This window comes from Camelus dromedarius, chromosome X (genome assembly GCF_036321535.1).
Source record: "Camelus dromedarius isolate mCamDro1 chromosome X, mCamDro1.pat, whole genome shotgun sequence".
NCBI lineage: Eukaryota > Metazoa > Chordata > Mammalia > Artiodactyla > Camelidae > Camelus > Camelus dromedarius.
In genome coordinates, this window is record NC_087472.1 from 58029270 (window position 1) to 58046748 (window position 17479).

General features: G+C 38.1%; 1 long non-coding RNA gene across 1 annotated transcript in view; it reads left to right on the forward strand.

Annotated features, from left to right (window-relative positions):
* LOC105090684 (uncharacterized) overlaps nucleotides 1-17479 on the forward strand; it is a 64652-nt gene that overhangs the window by 8962 nt on the left and 38211 nt on the right. The window contains exons 2-6 of the long non-coding RNA XR_010379470.1: nucleotides 1167-1208; nucleotides 1765-1919; nucleotides 2317-2416; nucleotides 9687-9731; nucleotides 10612-10747. This is a non-coding gene — a long non-coding RNA (uncharacterized LOC105090684). The remainder of the gene's footprint in view (nucleotides 1-1166; nucleotides 1209-1764; nucleotides 1920-2316; nucleotides 2417-9686; nucleotides 9732-10611; nucleotides 10748-17479) is intronic.

Sequence of the window (17479 nt, forward strand, 5' to 3'; positions counted from 1 at the left end):
CCCATCACCCCCACCCCAAACACACACACACACACACACACACACACACACACACGCACACACGGCTTGGCAGCATGAATGTTTGTCACCTATAGTGGGAGAACTTTCTCCTGGGTCTCATGATCACTAGTCGATTTATAAGACACAATATTATATTTCACTGTGGGTGAAACAGTTAAAAATGAGCCCTGAGAAACTGCTCCTTGGGTCTTCCTGGGGTTTGAGGGTTGCCTGCATCTCACTGAGTAACAGGAAACCTAGTTGCTCTAGGTGGTGCTGCCAGCATCTAATGATAATAATTAATAGCCTGGGCTTTGAGCCATCACTGAATTGCTAGATTTCTGGGTTGCTTTTCATGCTAAGCAGCTAGGAACTGGGAAACTTCAGAGGCAATAGATTGCTTCCTTAGTAAGAAAGGACCCTTGAGGGTCTTTGGCTTATCCTGTGTGGGTCTTAGAGCCACATTCCTCCCAGTGATTGAGTCTTGGAGGTAGAGGACTAGCCACAGGCCTACCTAGCTCCTTGTGATCCTTTTGGTAACCCACGCAGCTGATAAGGGAAAAGATATGTTCTATTCCTTTTCACGTATGGGTAAGGTGAGTCCTGGTGGGTGTTGAGATTATAAATAACAGACCTTAGTCCAGAGCCCAGGGTTTTGTTACTTTGCTTCATCCGTGTGAACTAAATGCCATCTGATGACTAGATGGAGGTTTTGTTCACTTTTAGGGGGTTCTTTTAGTCAGGATTATGGGTGGAATGGAGAGTCATAACTGTCAGACATAGAAGGGCCCCTAAGATACCAAGTTTACCCCTGTTCAAAGGTAGGATATTGATTGAAGTCTAAAGAGGGTAGGCAGCTAGGGGGATCAAACATCAGAGTTCACATCTGAGTTCTAACACTTCAGTGTAGTTACTTGGTGCCTCTGTATCCCAGTTGTCTCATTTAAAATGGAGGCAAGAATCCTTAAATAATAATTGTGAATGTTGCAACAGTCTTTACCAGATAAGAGAGCATAATTGTGATGCTAATAATGCTTAGCAAGTGTGGAATCTGAGGTCCCTGGTGTGGGCTGAGTGACTTGATTAATGTCGTAAAAGTAGAATTAAAGCTAGATCTCACACCTTGACTGTTCTTATGTTTGTTTGTTCTTCTCCCTATTCTACAGATGACACCAAACTCGATCAGAAACCGTGCCACTGGTGAAGAGGTATATTGAGCCCTGCTTGGCCCAGTTGAGGTTACTAGAGAATTGGAAGAGGCTCAAATCAGCATCCTGCGCGTGGTTATCAGACCATTGTGAAGTCTTAGTAAGTGGTCAGTGGCTCTGGTGGGCTTGCCCAGTTAGTGGGAAGGGCCAGGGAAGGTAGTCTTAATAGACACTCAGCAGTTACTTGATGTTTTCCCATTATGATGTGAAAAAAGTCTTAAAATAGTCAGACTACACTAGAGAGTAATTGGCCTAACCTCTTCTTTTCCCATTCTCCCATTTATGCAGATGAGGGAATTGGATATCTTGCCCAAGATTACAGCTAGTTGGTGTAGAAAATTGAATTTGAATCCAAGCCAATACTGTGTCTTCCATCTAGTGCTTCCTCTAGATTCCATCTAAGTCCAAGAAGGCCATGTAAGACAGAAACATTTCTATTCCACACTGAAAGATTTTTATAATAGCCTCTGAGATTGTGCTCTTCTGATGAAGGAAATGTCCATGGTGTAAAATTTTATTATACGTAAAATTACCTGGGATGCTTATAAAAATGCAGATTCCTGGGCAGCCAGAAACCCTGTCATTGGTCAAGAGCAACACTAAGACCTACCTGTCACTTGTATCGAGGCTTCCTGCCCAGTGAGTTCACCAGCAAGCCAGCATGAATCACTGCTGCCATGGATATCCTTGTGAGGCAGCTGGGAAGTCTTGGTAAGTTGTTGATGGTTTGGGTGGGGTTCCCAGTTGGTGGTAGAGAAGAGATGGTCATGATGTGGTGCAGCAGATAGTTATTAGGTGCTTACTAAGTGCCAGAGATTAGATATTAACAAAGTTCTGCCACCATGGAACTTTCATTCCTGAGAGTAGACAAAAAGGAATAAAAAACTAGTAAATGCATAGTGTATCATAAATGTTGTATCAGAAGTTTTTCCATTTTAGTGTAAAAATTGCATTTAAAATGATTGGGTTAGGCTAAGCAGTGTGTGTTTTTCTCCCTTTTAATACCTTCCACCATCTCTCAGTGCAGTGAAGGCTGACCAAGCTGAATATGGGAGGGTCATAAATGATAAAAGTAATCTTTTTTTTCCCTTTTATAACCCCCCACTAGGCTGCATTGTGAACAATATCTTTCCAAGGTGTTTTAGAGAGTTTCCCAGATCTTCCATGTGAGTGCACGTGCAGAAGAGGGGGTCCTCTCAGTGATTAAGGTAACAAAGTGATTAAGGTAAGTAGGGAAGGAAAGGCTGACATTGTCTTGACTCCTGTCAGGGAGGCTTTTCAGCGTCATTTCCAGGGGCCGTTACTTTTAAAGCCTGCAGTTTATTGTACAGTACATCCTTCTCAAAACAATTAGGGTAGATTATATGCTTACCCAGTCTGAGATCACCCCTGCTGAGGATCAGAAGAACTGAAGTAATTTCCAAGTCAACTAGGTGGCATAAGCTGCGAGTCATAAATAATATCAACATGACACTAATTACACTTCCCTCAGGGGACAGTCTGTTCTTTCAAATCAGATATGTTGAGTTTTTCTTTATCAGACTGTGGTGCTGCATACACCTTGTCAAAAGCCAGCTCTTTTGCAGAGACTCATTGTTTTAGCAGCAGCCAAGTATTTGGTACTTTGGATTAGTAATTTCAGAGGCAGTAGGATCTTCTGGTACACTCCTATTAAACCAATTGCACTAATGTTCTTATTTGGCCCTTCAGGGATCAGCCCCCAATAGGCTTCCAGGAGTACTGAAATGGTTCGTAATTAAACTAGGTAGCATCTGTAAAATGGCCATTCTTGAAAGATCTCTGCAGAAGCCACCCCTATCTTAAGCTAGTAGCTCCTCCATCCAGAGTTCAATAACTTGAGGACCAGATCTTTCCTTGGTATCTGCCATTTTTCATGGAAGCAATAAAAGTCACCTTTTCTCATAAGGATGGTCTTACAATGGTGCTTTCATAGCATAATGTTCCTAGTATAGGCCCTGGAGTGTCTGGATGATTGCTGCTGGCAGAATTAGGTAGGTTAGCCTGCACAGGGAACCTGAATGATAGAAAAGTGATCTTTTCCCTAAGGAGAAGTCTGGAATAGTCACTGATACAAAGAGAATCCCTACATTCTGTGTCCTTCACCACAGCTTATTTTAAAATGACTATTCATTTTAAGGATATGACTGTTAGCATGCAGTTAAAAAAGTCTTCCTGTCTTTCTCTATATGGGCCAAAATGTGTTGTATAAATTTGGCTTTTGCTGTCCAAATGCCACTTCTTTTCTTTCGACTTCCATATCCCCATTATCCATCCTCTTTTCCTTTTGTGACAGCAGGCCTGTTTCTCTCTCTTTTTTTTTTTAGGCTAGTCATCTAGCGCCCACACACAACTTTTGAAAATTTTCTTTTTGAAGTCATAAAATATTAATAATAGGGCTTGTCAGTTATAAGTGCCTTTTATATTCTAGGTGAGTGCTTTACACATATTTGCTAAATCATTTTAAATTAACATTCACTCTGGGAAGTAAGATTTGTTCCTACTTTACAGATACTGAAACTAAAGATGGGTCACCAATGTAACACGGGGAGCCAGTGGTACAGCGGTGTGTGTCCCACTCCAAAGATTTCAACTACCTTACTAGACTCAAAGCACTAGAGTATGACGAGCACATTCTTAGTCGTTGGGACTTCCTGACTCCTTTGGGGTCTTTATCACTATCTTCTTCCAGGACATAGGAGCACATGTGAAGGGAACATTTTTGAAGGGAGATTGAGATACACAAGAGAGATGGCGCAAGGGACGTGTAGGCCCCTCTCACTTTTAGAGATGACCACTTACGAAGCGCTAGCATTTATTTCTCTCCTACACAGCCATTCACCATTTATCTTTGTCTTCTCACCTTTTATTATTACCCCCACCCTCCAGGATATTGTTCGTGTTGGAGAGTTTCTATGAGGTTGTGCTTTCTTCTACACAATAAGGAATTACAAGAATCAGAGTTACAACTGAAAATCCTATCGCTTGCAGAATGTTAATTCAGGTGTAGGAGCATCAGGGTTTGGAGCAGCCTGCTGTGTAGATTAGCATATCCTAGCCAGAATTGCTCATGGATATTGCATTCTATTAGCAGACAGTACTGATGAAATTACTTTCTGTTCATATCAAGTGGAAAACAAGAACACATATCAGTTAATACTTTAATAAATTTTATTGCTAGAAAGACGACAGTGTTAACATAGACCAGGGGTTGGCAAGCTGTGGCCCACATGCCAGCTGCCTGTTTTTGTAAATAAAGTTTTGTTGGAACACAGTCGTGCTCATTAACTATTGTCCATGGCTACCTTTTGCACTAAAGTTGAATAGTTGAAACAGAGACCATATGGTCCATGGAGACTAAAGCATTATCATCTGGCCTTGCACAGAAAGTTTGCAAACCACTGGCATAGGTCAAATGTACTATGTCTACAAATCCTCACCTCCCAATCTGTTTTCTTTTCTGTGGGACTTGGATTTACAGCTGATCCTAGAAAGTATGGAATTTCATAGTAGTTTGCCTCTGAATTTCTTCCTACTCATATTTAGCTCACCAAGAAAGCACATTCACAAATTGGGCTATATGTATAGAAAGAACTATATTTTATATGTGTCATTGTAGCTATTCATTTATATATGATTCTCCCCCACCCTATATGATTCTCCCCCACCCTATCCATTTTTTTCTTTTCAGGGATAACCGTTTTAAAATTTAGCCATTCTCAAGTATCCAAAAAGTACTACTCATGTTTCCTAATTATGACTTTAACCAATTTTAATACATCTTGCCCCTCTGTAGCATGAAAAAAGCCATAGACAATATGGAAACAAATGAGCAGGACTGTGTTCCAATAAAACTTCATTTTCAAAAACAGGTAGCAGCCCAGATTCAGCCCATGAGCTGTCACATGCCGTTCTCGTTTTACTGTATGCATACATGTGGACTTTATTTTTGTTTGTTTGGGTTTTTTGGGGTGAAGGGGGTAATTAGGTTTATTGATTTATTTTTAATGGCAGTACTGGGGATTGAACCCAGGACCTCATACATGCTAGGAATGCACTCTACCACTGAGCTATACCTCCCCCGCATTGTAAACTTTAGAACAAGAAGACTTGAGGTGATACGTTAAAGCAAACTTTCAGGATGATTTTTATTCACAGTGTCTATGATATAGTAACAGTAACACAGCTGTATTTGAATTAGCACTGGAAAGTGTCTCATGATCTGTGCATTATGTGCATGACTTAATAGTCATCTAGATATTGGCTTGAGTCCTTGGTAAAGAGATAGAATCCTCATGGGCCATGTTATTACCATCCCTTAGAGGATCCTCTTCCTTGCCTTAGGTCTTTCTTTGCATGGCATAGAATTGACTTTGTCTTTATATTTGTTATTTGTTCTTATTCTTACATTATCAACTCTAGTGTTTACCTTCTTCACCAGCATGTTTTCTACTCTACTTAGGCCCAAAAGGGAATCTATACTGAGGTTACTTCGGATATAATCACTCATAACAGTCAAGGCAGGGGGCTGTGATTTTGTTAACTTGCTACGTCAACCCCTAAATGGCTTTCAGGATTAGGAGGAATCAGTCCTTCCATTGATGTCTTAAAATGTGATCTGTACAAAGTAACGGGGATCTCAGTCAAGTAAATGTTGAACATGGAAGTAGATATTTTTCTTTGATCTTTTTGTTATATTATATTTAATAACTTACTTTCCTTATAATGAACCTACCTTGTACTTCTAAAAGAAAATTTCCTACAAGACTATTGAATTAGGTCTGCTAAAGTTGCTGTTTTTAAATTTTATCTTGTATTTTATTTGATTTTTTTACTACTTTGTTTCTTTTCAGAAGTGAGTTTTTGGTTGAGGTGGCAGTCTTTGTCAGTTGTTGAAGTTAGTCACTAATGAAATCTTTTTTGCCTAATATTTTAAACTTAGCAGATCTAAAACATGTCCCATGCCATCTTAAATTAAACATGTTTTTAATTGGCCCATAATATCACTGCATGAATGTAAAAATATAATTTGTATGTAATATTTGGGCCCTTGTTCAATTACTGCCTTTTTAAGTTTGTGTAAATAATATTAATGTGAACACCCCTATAGATAAATTTTTGCACATATCCATGTTTGTTTCTTAAGGTTGGATTAAATGTACAATCCCTCTAGTGTATGAGGAGGCCCATTTTTTCATATCCTCACTAATACACTATATTGTGTTTTTTTAAAAGTCTGCCAGTTGCAAAGGTGAAATGTGGTCTACCTTGATGTTTTCGTTTTTTTTTTTTTTTTAATTGAAGTGCAGTCAGTTTACAATGTGTCAGTTTCTGGTTTTATTTATTTGATCCCTAATGAGATGGAATAGTTAAAAATCTTTCTTGGGTCTTAGTTTTGAGTTTCTTTTTCACACTGATTTTTCTACCATATACGTTGCAGATATTTCCCTCAATTTGGCATAGAAGTTGTTTATTTTTTATGTAGGTCAAATACCTTTTTCTTTATGGTTTATTCTCCCTTTGCATTTCACAGTGAAGATAAATATATTTTATTACAGTTCATGATTTAGTTATTTACTTTTTATTTTTTATATTTATTTTTATTGAGGTATAATTGACATACAACATTAGTTTCAGGTGTACAACATAATGATCCAATATCTGTATATATTGCAAAGTGATCATAATAGGTTTAGTTAATTGTCACTACAATAAATACAAATTTTACAAAAATTTTTTTCTTGTGATGAGGACTTTTAAGTCCACTGTTATTTACTTAAAAAATTTTTTTTTTATTTACTGAGGGGAGGTAATTAGGTTTATTTATTTACTTGGTTTTTTTCTTTTTTAACGGAGGTACTAGGGATTGAACCCAGGACCTTGTGCATGCTAAGCACATGCTCTACCACTGACCTATACCCTCCCCCCTTGTTATTTACTTTTAAATACAAATCTTTTTACATTGGGGATCTTCTCTTTGGAAAGTGGTATATAACTAATTTTTCTAAATGTCCAGCACATTCAGGGTTCAGGGGGTGATAGTAAGGGTACTACTAGTGGGGATCTTAGCAGAAGGACTTTCAGAATCTTTTCTCCAGTGCTCTGCTTTTATAACATGACTTAAATATTCTCTCTGTCCCTGTTTCTCTGTGTGACTTCTCAGTTTTGCCACCACTGGCCTATGCTGTCCTCTATGACAGGAGTTGGCAAACTTTTTCTGTAAAGGGCCTGATTAAATATTTTAGGTGTTGTGGGTCTTATGGTTTTTGTCACTATGGCATGAAAACAGCCATAGATGATACATAAACAAAGATGACTGTGTTCCAACAAAACTGTGTTTATAAAAAAGATGGTGGCTGGATTTGGCCTGTAGGCTGTTGTTTGCCAACACCTACTCTGTGACATTTACTTTATGACTTCTGCTCTCGTAGTTTCTGCTTAATCATAGTGGGCTTCCTCATGTTCATGCCTCTCTCTCCCCTCATAACCTCTTAGAGCACTTCTTCACCTCCAGTCTCTGCTACTGATTACCTGTTTCTATCCATATTTCACAATTTTAATTTTCTGAGAGCACAGATGGTAGCCAGACTGGATGGTTTGCATGTCATTAGTATCATGTTCTGGGATGCAAAAGTGATTTGCTTGGCTGTCTGCCTTGTTGCTTCAGTATTACCAATTCCATATTACATTCCTTTTCAGGGTCTATTCTTTGCAATCCAAATTTTATTGCAAGAAATGGGCTCATTTGGATCAATTTAAGAAGCTTACAAAATTCGGTATTACAAAACTGTGGTATTATTAACGTGATTCAGCTTATTTCTTTAGTTTTCTGCATGTCATCTTGCTTCTACATCCAACTGATTTCCTCATAGTCTGTCTTCCTCTACCTCCTAGCTACTGAATGCTTATTTTTCTCTTATTCATAGCTTGAGCTTGTGCAGCCTCTATAGGCATGGCCTCCATTCTGCCTCATCTTTCTTGCTGCAAACTATCTGCTTCCATTCCTGTTCTCCATGCTGCCCACTTGGCATTAAATTGAGAATCTGACTGCCTGTGAGTAAGTTTCCTGAGACTGTAGAGGTAGCAATTGTTATTTGGCAGGTCTAGGACATTTCCCCTATTGATTGCTATGTGGAAATGTTTTTCTTTCCCTTTTTATAATCCCATAGTGCCTAGTTTTGGCTTATTTTTAGCTTCTGATTCTTGTGCGTACAAGTTGATCTTAAATCCTTCATGATTTTTACATAGGATGTGGTATGTTCTTTCATCGCATATTCATTCATTTCAGCTGCAGAGTTTCTGTTCCTGTTTTTCCTCAGTTGTAAGTTGAATTGAATCCCTCATCCTTGTTTGGGGACAGCTTCCATGTCACAACAAGTCATAGGCTGTTGATCAGGTTGTGGATGTCGGTCCTAAGGTCTGATCCTTACTTAACCTTAATCTGAACAGCAGTGGATTCAGAGGAGGGATTGTGGGTCACAAGAATGCTTTCTTGGCTAGGCTTGTTGGCAGTACAGTTTCCTTTAGAAGGATTTTGGGCATGGGTGACACTATGATATGTCTACCTTATTCAATCTCATTTAGCTCCCTAACCCTGCTTGTTTGCAGAATCTACCAAGTCTCTTGAAGTCTCACCTTCTAAAGTGGGTATAAAATGTAAATTCTATGATACCACAAGCTGGTTTGCACAACATCTTTAAAACAAGGGGTTTTCAACGTAGCCAGCTCCCTTAATTGCATTCTTCCTGAGGGGCTGTTCTTCTTCTTACTGTTGATTAGGCACTTCTCATTGTTAAAAACAAATTCTCCAGTGAGCTAATGGCAGGTTATTGGCTGGCCACTTGTGGGGAGATAATGGTGACTGGGATCACATGAAATTCCAAATAAAGGGGACCTTAATATGGTTATGCCCATTAGGGATGGGACCTGGGTCCAGAGAAGCTCTGGGAAACTCAGCAGCAGGAGTTTGTGGCTCTTCATGTAAGGATTGTACCATTTATGTAACTGAGCTACTCTGTCTTCTTAACTTTTGTGTCTTATTTCTCCCATTGCCTATTGGCTGGCCTATCCACTTTCTTATCTTTTTTTTCCTCCATCTCATATTTTTAGCTTTTCCTAGATTCTTCTTACTTAGAGCTTTACCTCTTGTCATAAGTTTTGCTTGCTTGTGGCCCTCGTGGCCTTACCTCTGCACTGTGTTGGTTTGCTGTGTATTATTTCAGCTTCAGTCCCCTTTGCTAGATTACTACTTTTGATGGCCCAATTCTAATTCCTGAGAATACAAATTTACTAGGCCTGACTTAACCAAGTTTACTTAGATACTTATATACCAACAGCATTTCTGCACTTGATGTGATTGCTATAGTTAGTCTCTGCTTTTTTTTTTTTTAACTTTGGCTTGTCATTTCTTTTAGCTTTTTTGTATCTATTAACAACTGGCTTCTCCATCCTTTATTTCAGGGATTGCAATTGCAAATGCCTGCAGAGTCCAGATGGGGTAGATGTGTAAGATGGTTCTAATATTTATTTTCTTGTTTATTTCTTGAAATGCTGCTTTGTTTTTGGTTGAGTTTGGTGTTTTGCTTTTATTTTGTTTATGTGCTTTTGATAGAGAGATCAGAAAAGAGCTTTCTCTACCCTTACAATAAAAACAAGAGTGCAAATGCAATGGTAAAGAGGAGTTGATGTGCCTAAGAGGGAGTGTTTGGGTTTGTGGTCCATTGGAACAGGAACATTTCATCCAGAGGGGAAGACTAATCCTCCTTGGCTCCTGTTTATTGTTGCTCAATATATTGACAGGATTTCCACCTCTCTACCAGGAGCCTGATTTTGAGTGTTAGCTTAATTTTGTAAAAAATGCTGCAGGCCAACACAGTGTGTTTATGAATGCTTTTATAAACTCATAGCTTCTGCTTCTTCAAAAATTAAAAAAAATTTTTGGGGGGTGGTAATTAGGTTTTTATCTATTTATTTATTTTTATGGAGGTTCTGGGGATTGAACCCAGTACTTCATGCATGCTAAGTATGTGCTGTATCACTGAGTCCTCCCCATGCTTCTTCAAAATTTTGACTTGTTTGTAGTGTTACCTTTTTCCCATGTTGACTGAAAAAAATTGTACAACATGAGAGTTCTGCGTTAAGTTTTATTTGGGGCAAAATGAGGGCTATAGCCCAGGAGACAGCATTTCAGATAGCTCTGAGGAACTGCTCTGAAGAGGTCGGGGTGGGGGAGGGGAGTCAGTGTAAATGTGATTTTGGTGAAGCGGGGTATGCGTAATCAAGCACACATTTTTGCAGAAGGTTGCTGCTAGTTATGTGAATGTTACTGCTGGTCACAAGGAACAGATGGCTCCATTAATGATTTAAGTGCTTTTCTCGATATCAGGAGACGCAAGAATTTGGACTCATAAAATCTTCTCCTGAAAATATCTATCTGAAGGCCTGTTCTGCCGGTTTTTCCCAGAGCACAGAGTACCTCGTTCCTGATCTCCACCCTGAACTCCTTTCAGGGTGTGTGGAAGGTCAGTAGCTGCAGCAGCTCGTGATTTAATCTTTGTAGAGGTAGAAGGCAAGTGCCAATTTTTAGTTGACATATGAAAAATGGGTGTGTAGTACTACCCATTCAGTTTGACCTGAGGTGGACAGTTTTCCTTGGGTACTGTTTAAAACTAGGTCGCAGTTTTTGTTTTTATTTTTTGGAGGGGATAATTAGATTTGTTTGTTTGTTTTTAATGGAGATACTGGGGTTGAACCTAGGACCTTTGTGCATGCTAAGCATGCACTCTACCACTGAGCTCTACTCTCCCCCCACTAGGTCGCAGTTTTGAATGGAGTTAAATAGATTAGAATAGATTAGATTAGGAAAGAATAGATTAAGATAGAATATTAAAAAAAGAAAATGCTAGCCTCCATCTGGCAAAGGATAAGAACTTTGTGGAATTTTTGTTCCAGCTAAATGTTTGTATATATGTATCTTTGGTCCAATGTAATTGTACTTCTTAGTATGGATTAAACAACTTTATAAGACATTGAGTGAAACAGAGTGAGCAAACCGGCATCCTCTGAACCAGATCCCTCCTGGGACAGGTCTCCTTTGGCTCACACAGTGTTTCTTTAAAATCTGATGGTTGCCGGGGGCTGAGGGGAGGGGGAAAATGAGGAGTTGTTGTTTAGTGGGTATAGAGTATGAATTTTGCAAGATGAAAAAGTTCTAGAGATTTGTTGCTCAACACTATGAATAGACTTAATGCTACTCAACTGTGCACTTAAAAATGATTAAGATGGTTTTAAACAAAAGAACAGGAACAGTCCATTGAACAGAAAGTTTACACAGTCATCAGAATATCCTTGAGTATGTTAAATATAATATCTTCAAATTAAAAAAAAAACTTGCTTGACCATCTTTGCTACAACACTTCCATTTCCGTATATCAAGGGTCAGCAAACTATGGCCCGTGGGCCAGATGCAGCCCACCTCCTTTTTTTTTAACAGCCTATGAGTAAAGAATGGTGTTTACATTTGTAATGTTTGAAAAAAAATCAAAAGGAGAATAATGACGTTATGACTTGAAAATTATACAAAATTCAGATTTCAGTTTTATCAGAACACAGTTACGCATTCGTTTATGTACTGTCTATGGCTGCTTTTATGCTACAATGGCATAATGTTCTGGCTGAGATCATATAGCCTGCAAAGCCTAAAATATTTACTACCTGGCCTTTCAAGAAAAACTTTGAAGTTGCTCTATTGTAACAGTTGCCAGTTGCTAGATCCCCCACAGCACCGTCTTTGATGGCCTAATTAAGCAGCTTTGTCATGGACTCTTAGTGGCTATTATCATTCAAATCTAATATGTAGGGGGAATTCTCACTTATGGCCTAATTAAGCAGCTTTGTCATGGACTCTTAGTGGCTATTATCATTCTAATCTAATATGTAGGGGGAATTCTCACTTCCTTATCCCCTACTGGGACACCCTAACCAATTCTAGCAAACTCAAATTCCTGGTCAGTTGTGGCTGGAATCCTGTTAGCAATTTGTCGGCTCTTTTATTTTCAAGAAACAGACTTCTCTTGGGTCAGCCAGGCAATTTGGACCACCCAAGGCTATGCATGGCCAGCCTCTAAGGTAGACAAAGATTTTGTAAGAGCCCAAATAAAGAAAATCCTTTTTTTGAGTAAAGACAATGAAAATATAAAGAAAATAAAATTCAGTTTCCTCTCTGAGGGAAATGGTTTGAGGATTGAAAGTGGTTCCAAGGTAGATCCAAGCAACAGGGGTTTGTATCCTTCATCTAGTATGCTACCTTTACATCTTTTTTTTTTTTAAATAAAAATGCTATATATTTAAGGTATACAACATGATGATTTGATATACATAGTGAAATGATTACTATAGTCAAACTTCAAACTAAGTTATCTTTTCATCTAGTTACCATATTTTATTGTGATGAGAGCATCTGAAAACTCTCTTAGGAGTAGATTTTCAGTATTCACTACAATATTATTAAATGTGGACCTTAGGCTGTATATTCCATCCTAATTCCTCTTTTTCTCTGCCTTTTTTCTTCCTCATTATCAACTCAAGCTTTAGTTTGCTCCCTAGCTTTGTTTGTGTTCTGCTTCCTCATAAATTTTTACTCATTACTAAACCTTGCTTATTGCTCCAGTGTCCTTGGCTGTATCTCATGTTTCCCAGCGCTGTCCTTCAGTATTCAACTCCCTCTGCTATGGGCCTCACTGTTTTTGCATTTCATAAACTTTATTCCTCAGTTCAAGGATATAAGTGGCTTAGCTCACCCCTGCTTGGGTAGTCACTTTTTGAGTCATGCAGTGACACAGCACTCGGGTAGTGTGTCCCACACCTGGTACGTTCTGCTTTGGATGACAGAACAGGTCATATTCTAAAATTCATTGCTCTCTAGGACTGCCTCGTCTCCAGAATTATGAGTGGGACAGTTTACCTTAGATGGGACTGTGAGTGTAACCACCACTTCATTCAGGTGTGTTTTTATTGCATTTCTACATCTTGACCATTAAGCACATTGTGCCCACTTCTCATCTTTTCATTTCTAAAGATGCTTCTGTTTATACCTTTTCCAGCTCTTAAGCTGAAGAAATATTGGAGAGGAACTAAGTTACAGCTAGATGCTGTAGTCTGAAGTAATGTCATGAGGCCACTTTGGAAATTTACCTGCCAATTTTAGAAGCACCCGCTTATTTGTAATCTTCTTTGGCCACTTGAAATTCTTCTGTTGTGATTGTATCCAGACTTACCTTTATTGGATGTATGGTCCTGTGACAGTAAATTTGCCACAGTTCCTGTAGGCCCTTAACATTCTAGTCTGGGTTGTAGTGGGTTGTGTCTGTTCTCTGCCCCACCACCAAGTAATAACTAGGTCTAAATATTCCTGATAAGGTTCTGTTTATGTAGCCTAACTCTACACTATTTTTCTAAATTACGTAAGATTTCTGGTTTCAAGAAATAAGACACAGGATTAGTTCAAGAAATAGACATTTATCATATAGATACACTTAGTAAGATACACACAGTAAGGAAGAGAGGGATTTCATAGGGATCTTAGGAACAGTGTGGCATGGAATTGCATCTGTAGTGGCTCTAGGGACTTAAGCACATGGAGTATATAGACCTTTTCCACTGTGCCATTGACTTAACCAAATCCGCTGTTTGATCAGCTATTCTACGTTCTATTCTCTTATTTACGTTTTTTCTTCTTCATGACTGGATTTGCCACTATCCTACTTTGGTGAAGCTTTCAGCTTCAGCTTTCACTGTTAATGACCTCATTTTCATTGTTTCCACTCAAATTCCAAAGAGTGAGACTCTAATTGGCCTAGTTTATCTTTATTTGTGTGGTGCTTTTTCATGCTTAGACATGTCATATGCTGCTGGCAATGTATGGATTGGGCCCATCAACTGTGCTCAGTGGAGAGGATGTAATACTAGATAATGTGAAACAAAAGCTGGTCATTAAGGACTGTGCTACAGCTCTAACAGTAAATAGGGTAGTGGTCTTTAGAAGGAAATGGGTATACATTTGTTGGAACCTGAACTGACACATTTATTAGTCCAATGATTCTCAAACTTGGGAACCTACGATCTAATCTGTGTTATTCCATGCCTGTTGGAAGGGTAACTGAACACCATGTCTAGCTATAACAGAGACAAAAGCATGCTTTCCAGAGTCAGAACCTCATGATTATATCAGAATTTGCACATCATTGTCAGAAGAGGAATAACTGTCAAACCCTGCTTTGCTTATTTCTTTGGGGTTGCTGAATAACAGCCACTACTAGTTGCTTGAGTGCTTCGCCCTACATGGGTGCATGTATGAGTCACAAAGCCAATTATATAATTAATTAGTGGCTTTGCTGCAACATAACCTAGACTTCTAAAGAACATTGCATCCTGGTATGTGGACGGGATTGTGTACGATTTTTCACTCTACAGTCACACCCTAACAATTCCAAATTGTTTTTTGTTTCTGCTGAGGGTCTGTTTCATGTAAGTGTATTTCTGATATAAATTTCTATACTAAATTGGCTCTTTTGGTCTCAAGAAATGAAGAATAACTCAGCACACCTCACTAATAGAGGTTAATTATATGTAAACATGTTGAACAATGTGGAAGATGGGGCTTTAATGGGAATCTGAATATAGGAACAATATTGAGTATGGGAACTAGATTCAAGCAGCTCTGGGCACCTTAACAGTAGGTTTTTTTTTTTTAATGGGGGTACTGGGGATTGAACCCAGGACCTCATGCACACTAAGTATGCCCTCTACCACTGAGCTATTACCATCCCCAACAGCAGGTATTTTTGGTTCATTACTCTTGTGCTACACCATTGACATCACTCAGCCAGTCTGCATTTGCTGTTCCTCCTAGCTCAGTGGTTCTGTGTCAGAGATGTACGTTAGAATCAACTGAGGAACTTTAAAAATAAACCAGAGTGAGATACTGTGATTTAATTGGGCTGGAGTTACCCTGGGCATCAGTATTTTTAAAGCTCCTTACCACTGTTCATGCTTCTTTTGCTATTAACTAGCTTCCCCAACTTTTATTTCTCTACCTTCTAGCTTCTGCTAACTTGTGGTACATATGGATTGTATTAACTCATAAATTTGCCTTCTCTTGGTTTTCATGAGCTCCCTTAAAGAAGAGCCTCTGGACATGACAACAAAATTAAAGTGTCTGTTGCAAGGGTTGGCAAACATTTTCTGTAAAATTCCAGAGAGTAAATACATTAGGCTTGTGGGCCACACAGTCTCTGTTGGAACTGTTCACTCAGGGAATCAACCATAGACAGTGCAAAATCTGTCTGCAGCCAGATTTGACTTATTGGCTGTACTTTGCTGACCTCTGATCTATTCCCTCCTTGTTTACTATAAATTTCATATTTATTCTTTCTCAGTATCTTCCTAGCCACTGCTCTCCAATTCATTGTTAATTTGAATTTAAGAATTACTTTGTAAAGTTCTGCTTTATCTAAAAAAATTCACTTGGGTATATTGTAACAGAATTTAATTTATAAATCCATTCGGTCAGAATTAACATGTTTGTACCATTTCTTCTCATCAAGAGACACTTAGTTAAGTCTTTTTATGTACTAATAATCATAATTTTCATCATGTAGATCCCCAGTATTTCATGTTACTCCTTAGGTATTTTATGCCATATGTAGCCACAATTTTCTATTAATTTTAATAACGGGTAATTTTTCCTAGCTTATTTCAAAATGGAAGTGCTATTTTTCCTGGTTGTAAAGATGTACTTATGATAAGCAATTCAAATAATGTAAGGGTATAAAGAAGATAAACTATAATGCCATTATTCAACTAAAGCCACTGTCAAACTTTTGGTGTATAGACCTTTTGATTGTCGGGCTGTCTTTGATGTTATTGAGCATTTATTTTATCTAATTATGCCACCTATTCAGATTCTGTGCTGATTAAGCAATTCCATGATTATAATTTGGCTACAGGAAAAGAATATGCTCTTTATATGGAAAGAAGTATTCTGGTTACACTGATGGGTATGTTTCTTATAGTAAATTAAATTGGCATGTTGAAGATTATTTACCTATCATTGTATGTCAGCTATGATGAATCCCTTTGTAATTTATCTTTGCCACAGTTGACTCATCATTTCCTTACCAACCATAATTTTTAGTCACAGAAGCTGCAATGAATGCTCTCAGGGCCCTGAAGCATGGTTTGCTCCCATGGAAAAGAGCCTAACAAAAGACTGATAGTGTGGACATTTTCCTGGCAGCAGACTAGCATAAGTATGCATTTGGAGAAGTATTAGAGAATGTGATAATAAAAGTCAGTGGTTATAGTTTGTTGGGAGAAGCTCCCTTATTTCTCACTGTACCTGGCGAATTACTTTAGTCATTTCTGAGATAGCAGTATGTATGTGCTTTATCTTGGTCCTGAGGCATGGTTGCTGAAAGTTGGCTACAGTGGACCACTAAAGGATTTTTACACTCCTTGAAGTCATCCAACTAGAGAGAATTGCATGAAGTATTTGTAATTGAAAAGTATGTGCGCCTGTTTTTAGTAGCCCGGATTTTAGTAATGTCATTAACTGAAAGTAGGATATATAAGGTATTTTAACTGAGAATAGCAGCTTAGTATCTTAAAAAAGCTTCTGTGTCACTAAAGAAGAAAAATGTATCACTGAGAACAAATTTAGGAAACAAATGTATTTTCCTTTTCTTCATTTTGGAGAAAAGTGCCCTCTCCAACAAAAATTTTTAAAAAATTTTAAAAAGACTTGCCTAGCTAGGAAAATGCATTGCTTTGCTTAAAAACCAGCTTGATATTTGTTCTAAGTCAGAAGTAGTTACTAAGCTGTGAGTTTTATGTTCTATAGATATAACCTCATTTATTGACAGTTCTAATCCAGTGATTGAAAAACTGTGGCAGTAGAGATAATTATAAGCAAAAAATCTAATTGTTATAATGTAAATATATATTATGTTTAATTGTTGTAAAAATGCATTTTGAAACTTAGAGGAAAACAGAGGTTGCCTATATGATATTGGCATCTTAATACCAAAAAATAAATGGTGGAGGGAGAGGATATAGCTCAATTGGTAGAGTGCCTGCTTAGCATTAAACATTTAAAAAATAAGTAAATAAACCTAATTATCCCCCCTCAAAAAACAAACAAACAAAAAAATAGTGTGTTGAGGGTCACTAGATCACAGATGGACTTAGCATATGGT